Raw genomic sequence first — 9,501 nt, forward strand, 5'->3', positions numbered from 1 at the left:
AAATAAACCTAAAAAGTAATGCATGAGATCGAAATGAAACTTGTAGAAATTATTTCTATGAGCAAGGCTGTTAATTTTTATTTATACTTATATAAATAATAAATTATATTTCGAAACATAATTCATATTTATATAGTCTAGATTTTACATATGAACATATATACAAATTTATTAATTTTTAAAGGAAATAGTCAACATTAAAGCTTGAGAAAGAACTTAGTGCTTATAAATAGTGGTGCACTGAAGCATGAAGTTAATCACCACAGCCTCTCTCATAAAAGTAATGGCTTCCAAAAAGATCATTCTTGACTTTGCAATCCTTCTCATGGTTGTCATCGGAGATCTCATCCCTCATGCGAGGGCCGCAGATGCTACCAATATCTATAGATCACGTCCTCTTCTTCCTCGTCCTCTATGTCCTCTTCTTCCTCATCCTCCACCTCCTCTTCTTCCTCCTCCTCCTCCTCCTACCAATAGTCCCCCCAAAAGGAGGCCTAGAGTCTATAATCCTCCTCCTTATCATCGCAATTGCATTTACCGTCCTTGTCCTCCTTCCCCTACTACAACCTCCGAGGAAAAGAGAAAAAGCTCTACAATAGGTCAGTCGCATGTACCCAATTCGAGAGAGGTTTTGTGTGTACATTCTTCTAAAATCTCTTGTTTACTTGTATATCCTCTAAAGTCGATATCCCTGCAAGCTAACCAAGCGTTAAAATTATACTCAGTAGCAGCAAAAAGAAGAATTTTTTTTGTCCTCTAGATTACATTAAAGACTTATCATGGGTTATGGAGTGTAAAAACTTTTGAGATATTTGCATAGAGAAAGCCAAATATTTTAGGAGGCATTGAATTTAAGAAACTTAATTAGATGAATGAAGGTTTTCAGATGGCCCGGCAAGAATCAAATTCAGGACTCTCTAATTTAAATAGTGTTAATTTAGTAGCTCGGTTCTTGATCTTTAATGTTCTAATATTTCTGATCATATTGTTTAATTATAATCTTAATTTTCAGGTGGCACTCCTTAATGTTCAAGATCAAAAGTGTTCGTTGCTGTGGTTCTCATGGTTGCTAGCTTTTTCGTAAAATAAAAGAGCACATTACTTCAATATTATGGGGGGATATGTTTAAGAACCTTCTAGTTATTATAGTAAAACTTTATCATTAGGTTACTCTTTGTACTCAATTTGGTATTATCCCTCTCGTGTGCTCCTGTGACTATGTATGTGTCCTTAATATCTTATAAATATCTATTTGGCTTTCATAATTTACTCTCATGTATTGATGTGTTACTGAAGAATTTTTTATTTGGATCATAACATCGAAATGTTTTGATTTAATAATATAAATTCAGTTTTACTGCATAAAACCATTAATTGAAGACATACATCCTTTCATTTTTCATGTCTCCAACATTGGACATGCAATACCCACCTTGACCATAAATTCTTTTCTCTTAGACATTTATCTTAAAATTCCAAGAGATGGTTTAAGTTGCATATTTTTCCTATTTTTTATTTTTTTATTATAAATTCTCTATATTTTACTATTTTTAATTACTTTATCCTTGTCTTAGCTTTTAAAATTTTCTAACAACTCTATTTTCTATCTAATAAATTACGAAGAATATAATATCTTCCAATAAGAATCTTTTAAATAAGTTCTCATGAGAAAGATAAGAATAAAAGATTGAAAGATTTATAAATACTCTGTCAGAGAGATGAAGTTTTAAAGAATTGTTAGCTGTGAGAAACTTTTAAATGAAGATATTATATTCTAGTATTTTTATTAAATGAAAAGAAGAGTTGTTAAAACCCTTCAAAACATGAGGGGATAGCAAATCGGTCATTATATTAATGATAAGGGAACTAAACTGAAATTATTACTTTTTTTTAATATATTTAATTTAATTAGATGTCAAATTTAAAAATTCTCATTAGAGACAAAATTACAAAAGATTGGATAAATTTTTTAGCATATCTAAAATAATACTTATCAGATTTTAGATAATAAAAATATAATAAATATATTAACAAATGTTTGTTTTAGTCATATATTTGCCATATGAAATTTAATTGATGTTATTTTAGATAGATTAGAAAACTTATTCATTTTTCTAAAATTTTATCCCTAATAAAGATTTTTAAATTTGATCTCTAATTTGGTTTAATACGATGAACAGTTTCAATTTAAATATAATCCATAAATGAGTAAAATGACACATACGAAGAAGGTAAGGTAAAGTTAAACATAACTACAAGTAGGATTGTAAACAACCTAGCCTGAGTGAGCTAGTTCTAACTTAAGCTTGATTAAAAATTAATTTTGACCTAGTTTGGTATTTAGGCTTCGCTCAGCTCACCTTAAGTCGAGCTTGGTCCAAGCCTAATTGGAGGAGGCGATGATTTGCCAAAAGAGGATGAGGGGATGGAGGTGGGTTCTCTCACTTTTTCTTCTGGGACATATATTCCTCCTCCTTTCTTCTTCTCTCTACTCGAAATTAAATTTATCACCTACTCTATCTCTTCACAAATTGAGAGCAAACTGTAAATAGATAAAGGGATAGGGGCGACGATGACTACTACTATTATTACTAGTAATGCTTGGCGTTCCTCTTTTTTAGATGCTTGCCTTGCCATCGATGCACAGGGGGAGGCACTGCTTGGATTTACTTGAGATTGGTAAGGGTGGTGTAAGTGAACAGTTCATTTTTCGTTGAGATTGGACTACTTTTGAAGCTAGATGTATGCCTCTTGTAAGGAAGAAATCTCTCTTGGATTTGACTAATCCATGAAGTGGTACGGTGGTGGTGATGAATTTGAATGGAATATATATACAAATACGGACGAATGAGAAAAAGAAGAGAGGGAGAGAGATAGACAAGTGGTCGATCGTATGTTGTGTACAGTGTACGCAATCATAATTTGTGGATGCAGTCATTTATCCTTTCCATGTTACTAGGGTGTACACGAGTAGCTGCTCTTAGAGCAAGCTCGAATTTCAAATTCAACCTCAAAATACGCTCAGACTCGACTCAGCTAAAGTTGAGCCGAACGGAGCCTAATCTTTAACCGAGCTGAGCATGAGCTGCTCATTTATTTTGACACCTCCAATCCCAATAAGATAAACTGTAATTTTTGCTAATAAAAAATAACTAAATTTTTGGTTACCAATCAAATAAATGGTGATTTCTTGTAGAATATAATACAAGGGAGCTCTATCACTTTGGAAAATATTGCTAGTAACAACAAGGGAAATATACAATTTACACCTATATGGTTAGATCAAATTTCAGAGTATTTGCATAAATTTATTAATATCACTTAACCCATTTATTATTCGAACATATATGCCTTTGCCTAATAAACATTAGTTTTAAAGTTGAATGTATTTTTACCTTTCGGTACTTTGGTGAAAATATTTTGTCCTATGATGTTTTTTTTTTAAATTAGGTAAATTTGAATTTAACACCCTTCAATTTATCTATTTAATATTTATATATTGCATTTTTTATCAAATATTTGTAATAAACATACTAGGTTAGGTTAGCAATAAGACTTTATCTTATTTCTTAGCCAAAAACTCAAAAGAAAAGAGAGCTAATTAGGCCTCTCCAAAATTAAAAAGTGGTTCTCGCCCTCTATCCTCCTTTCTCTTCTATTTTCTATTATCCGTATGTCGTAAGAGATTGCATAAGATACTTTTAATTGGGTGAGGATATTTTGGTAGTACTTATAATGTAGTTTGCTCAACATAGGAGATTGATTTAGTACAACTAACAAATTTAACAATAGAGATTGAGTGTCTTGAATTGGTACAGTTGAAGCTTAACAAGAATCCAATTATCAACTTTAAACTCTATAGACCATCGCTTGGTATCAACCCACATTTTCATCCTCCACACTTCCTTTAAGAATGCTCTCACAAGATTATTCTTCTCCCAAGGTTTGAGGTGAATTAAGTGGCATTTGGGCTGTCGAAGCCTACGCTTGCTGTTCCCCTTCCGACAAGCCTCTCCTACGACAGTAGCATGTTGGGCAAGCAGTTATCCCTTAATTACGAGTTTGAATGGGTTGTCTTGTGTTGATTCACTACGCTCATATTATAGCAAAACTAAGTTATATCAATATGATTTATATGTTCTCGGTCATCGGCAATCTCATATTGCAACAAATACTCCTCGAGCAAGCCATTGATGCTCTCCATTTGTCCATTTATCTACTGATGAAAGTTGGTAGAGAATCACAACTATATCCCAAGGATTTTGAAGACCTCAGTCCAAAACATAGTGAACATGGGGTTCCTATTATTTTCAAGCTGCCCCAAAACTTTACAATATTAATGATAAGAGCCATGCTGCTGCTTTAGCAGTGCAATCTTCTAGAGTAGTGACGAATGTTTCGCATTTGGAGAATTGGTCCATCACCACCATGATAGAGTGTTTGTCTCCAACTCTAGGCAGGGCTAAGATGAAGTCTATACTTTCAAAAGGACGACTAGGCACGAGTAGATACCAAAACTAGACAGCTTCTAGTTGTGCCATTATCTATCTCTGCCCTAGGTGTCTAGCCCATTTGGTGTCATGGCATTCCTTTATAAGGCCCCTTCTCAAGTTTTTTCACTTAGGAATGGACACCAACTAGTGTTTGGTGTAGATCAATAATTGATTATGAGCATACAACCTTGACTTTGCTAGGTTGTTGTTGAGCTCAACATTGAGGTGAGGAACGATATTTGACTTTTTAAAGAGGATCCACTTTGTTGTTTATAGTAGCCATAAGTGTAGACTCCTCTTGGTATCAAACCTCCACTCTTTTATGTGTAGAGAAGCCATGGATAGAGCTACAAATTTCTAAGTAGCCCATGAAATTTGGACAATCCACCGTATCTTGAACATTCCATTGTCTATTTTACTCCTCTAACATATGATGACTTCACCTATATATATGAATCAATTTCTAAGTACTTAAGCCATAATAATAAAATAGTGTCTTAAACAATTCCGGTTGCCTATTTTTTCTTCTCTTATCATAATTGTACTTTAATTGAGAGAAAACTAACTCTTAAAAATGGTGAAATATGTGACAAGTGGCTAACTTAGGAATAGTTCTATTGTAAACATAGATAAGGCTGGAAAGGGTTTGTTTTTTATAGTTGCCGCTAAAAAATTTGAAATATATCATATTGCTACAAATTCTTTGAAATATCTTATTGGTGCTTAAATCTCTAGACTCTTTTAGAATTTTCATTATGAATAATTTTTACAAGATATTCATAGAATATTTCTAGCAGATTATTTTTAAAATTGACAAACACATATAAATTATTAAAATATCTTTCTTAAAGTTTAGAGTATAAAATATGTATAATTCTCCTACACTTCCTGAATTATCAATGTTCTTCACATACACTTTCTAACACTTTTTCTTTTAAATATACGTCCCTATTAGCTTAGAGGTCTTTAAAGTTTTTTTTTTATTAGTTCAAAGATATATATGGATAATTTTCTTACTTTTAGTGGGTGTATGTAGATAATAAAAATATTTAATGAGTGCATACAAATAATAGTTGTAATTTAGAGGGTCTAAGTAAAACACTTAACTCCACAATCATATGTCTTCCACTTGGAACAACTTATGTGATTCTTATGTGACTTATTAGTAAGTATTCTCACAAAATATCTAAGAAAAGTCTAAAAATATTATAAACAGTCTAAGCAAAATAATTTAAAATACAAAGTACCACAGGCCTCAACAAACATCTAGAGATACATGTCTATATACAAAAACTCAAAACATAAAACCCTCGTAGGGGCCAAGTCCAACTAGGAAAATAGAATAAATAAACTCTAATAGAGAAATAAATTAGCTACTCCTTGATATGCGCATCCTCCTCCTCTAACTCCGAAATATTTTTACCAAAAGATGGTGAGTAGAAACCCAATGAGTATAATCTAATAATAGTCTATGAAAAATATAAATGCATGATGAATATTCTAATGCATACTAGTAATTATCAACATAATAGAATAATAATTTGCAATAAACTTACACATAATCAAAAAATACATAATGCATAATAACATCATAACTTAAATCAACTTCTCATTTCATCAAGATAAATTTAGATAGTCATAAAGGATAGTATCTCAACATACTCATACAAGTTATAATCCATAGAGCGAACATAACAATAAGGAAAAATAGTCATCCAGTGATAATATCGTTAATAATTACCTAGCGGTGCTGCATATGATTAATTATTTATGGTCATCAGACTAAGGATCTTAGTCATAAACTCATATCTTATCTCCATCATTCACCACTCTAGTAAATTATTACACACAAAAAAATCAATACTTGTAGCACAATCATCGCACACAGCAAAATCATTGCACACAGCGAGAAAAGAGCACAAAGGTGAATTAATGCTCTAACTTGCATTTTCTGGTATCACTAGATCTATAACTCTCCCTCACAATCGTAATTTTAAATTATCTTAATGCTTAGTCTCTGTACTTAGTAGTGTTATTCCTGCTCAAACTAGCACACATGGTGCCTATTAGTCCCCTCCTGACAGCACGACATTAGGTATTGATGGATAATAATATAGGTAATATATAATACACTATGCCTCTTTACCTTGGGCTGAGCAAATAAATTTTCCTTAATCTTAATATTTCTTACATTTCCATTTTAAAAATTATTATAAATACAATATTTTTTATAACAATAAATTTGTGAATAAAATCACATGTCATTAAATCGTACAAATTAGATTCAGATATATAATCAAATCATATATCATATAAAATACCGGATTGTACAAAGCAAAATAAAATCGAATAATATGAAAGTAGATTTTTAACATAGGAAAGCGTGTGTGCCACATCAAGTCTATAAATATTACAAACATGGGTAGTATCCCTTAATAGAAGAATAAATGCTGAAAATTAATATACAATAAATGCTGAAAATATTATATCATAAGAAATAAAATTTGCCTAATGCTCTACTAGGTGAAGGACTATAAAAACTCTTATCTAGATGGTAGTCAATCTATATCTTGTGTCAAATATAGATAAGATTAATGCTCAATAAGTGACATTGTTACTAGTAGAATAAAATAATTACACCTAATATGAAAAGTACATGAATATCTAAATAATTGAATATCATAATAGCAATAAGTTGTACCATGTATTGGTTAACATGGTCGGTCCTCCAAGGCTTATTAGAGCTCTCTTCAATTCAACTAGATGTAAGCGAACTCTATCCATCTCCAATATGACTACTCATCACACCTAACACTAGGCTCATATGTTATTACCTATACTTACCTAATATAAATACCCCCAAGGGATGATAGATCCTAGCGGTAGAATCATTTGCCACTATAGACTAAGGATTTTGAGAGTATCCCTAGGTTTGAGAGTAAATAGTTTTTCATCATGGGTTTCTTTGGGTTGGAAAGGAATATTGTTTCTTCTTGATTTTATCATTCAATAATCACGCCAAAAAAAAGAGATCACAACCATATGAGGAGTTCATCCTCGTCACCTCCAAAATTACCCCCCCAGTAATAGCTACTAATTTCAAGAAAAAATTTTGGTCTTGTCGTATTTGTATGTGAGCATCCATTGTTTCTTTATGACTTTGCCTACTTGGGGATCAAGCAGATGTTCATTGAGCAATAATGATTGAATACTTGTAAAACTTTTAGGTTAGATTTTGTTGAGCAACTACTTGAGTTCTACTTAGACATGATCATTAGGCTCGATCCGCCCAAACCCAACTTGAACCCACCCAGTTTTAACCAAGCTAAGCCCGGCTCGAGCCCGATTTAGTCCCGGCTCGACCCGAGCCCGATATGGTAGTGGGCGACATGGGCTAAGCCTTTGCCCACCCGGCCGGGCCTAAAAGCTCGATCCACTACTCTCATCTATAGCCTAACCCATAATGTATACATACTTATATAATTATTTTAGTGCCACGTTAGATATTTAGTAAATTATATATCAATATGTATGTATGTTTCTATGAAAGATAACTAAAATATCTTTATATAAGCCCATTAAACTCGGCCCAATAAAATATAATAATTTTTATATTTAATGTATTATGTTAAAGCCATGATACCCAACCTAAACCCAATATGTAATGGGCTAGTGGGCAGTAACGGGCTAGAATATTCTAGCCCAATCTAAACCCAGCCCGGCCTAAACCCAGCCTGGCCCGCCCAATGATCACATCTAGTTCTACTACGATGCTATTGTATTTTCTAACACATGCTATCAAATGTATATGGAGTGGATGTGTATTAGGATGTTGGTGTTATTCAACAACATTTTGCTTTTCTAGAAGGGACGCTTGTATTGCTCTGTAGTCCAAATATTTCACCAAAACTTTTGAGATCTATGCCAATTCCAAATAAAAAGTGAGATGGTAACATGTTTTTGCATGCAAGATTGACTCTTGTAGCTCGCATATTTTATTTTATCTATCTCTACAATGTTACTCTCAAAATTCAACACTTGTCTATTAATTTGAAAATAGCCTCTCTAATCCATGTAGTTCTTTCTGAAGAAACAATTGACTTGGCAACTGTCATGTAATAATATTGTTACTACAATTGAAGAGAGATTCTCCGTGTGAAGGTTTGCCTCTTAGAATTTTTCTTATCATCTCTGTCTATGGAATCTAGGTCTTAAGTGAAACCTTCTAAAGCATTTGTCTCCTCCATGAAGCCACTTGACAAAGGGACCTTACATGGAAGTTTTACTCATGAATCTCCTTACAAACCTAGTTTTTCATCTACTAGGTGTAGAGATTCTTCTAAAAATTCTGAAGATAAAGATTATGAACTTGAGGGGGAGTTTTACTTCTCCCATCTAACATTCTAATACCTTGCAAAAATAAGTTTTTAATATTTTTATTTACATAAATTGCATTACTCAAGAGCCGCTAACATCAACAGTAACAAAAGGGAGTCGAGAAAAATCCATTTCCATGTACAATCAAAGCCTGAAGATTGACGCATGTTTGTTAGCCAATCCACTGACGGTTAGCTTCACAGTATATATGACTGATCGAGATGGAGGAATATGAAGCTAAAAGAGTAATACAATCTTCAATGGTTGGAGCATGAACTAGGACGCCTTCTGGTATACCCTTAAGCATGTTGACAAGGAGGAGGGAATCCACCTAGATCAAGAGAGTAGGACTGTCGTGATGTTGGAGGCAGAAGAGCATGGCACGACGGGCAAAGGCTTCGATTACCAAGGTTGAGGCAAAGCTACCAAGTTTTTGATATTCAACTTGATACTAAGATACAAGGACACCTCAATGACTTTCATGCTGAGCAAGTTTACTAGAAGTCAATGTTACCTTGTTTTGTATCTTCCATGGCTCAGTTTTTTCTCCTCCTTGATTATTTTCATAATTTATGATTAAAAAAAGGGAAGAGTTCTTGTGTTTGATAGTTGCTAATATACTTTTTGATAG

General features: G+C 32.9%; 1 long non-coding RNA gene across 1 annotated transcript; it reads left to right on the forward strand.

Annotated features, from left to right (window-relative positions):
• Nucleotides 1-258: 258 nt before the first annotated feature.
• LOC140759435 (uncharacterized) lies at nucleotides 259-1,275 on the forward strand. Its single transcript, XR_012104231.1, has 2 exons — nucleotides 259-599; nucleotides 1,013-1,275. It is a non-coding gene; the product is annotated as an uncharacterized lncRNA (long non-coding RNA).
• The last annotated feature ends 8,226 nt before the right edge of the window (nucleotides 1,276-9,501 follow it).

This window comes from Typha angustifolia, chromosome 4, assembly GCF_048772165.1.
Source record: "Typha angustifolia cultivar Huaian chromosome 4, ASM4877216v1, whole genome shotgun sequence".
In the NCBI taxonomy this organism is placed as follows: Eukaryota; Viridiplantae; Streptophyta; class Magnoliopsida; order Poales; family Typhaceae; genus Typha; species Typha angustifolia.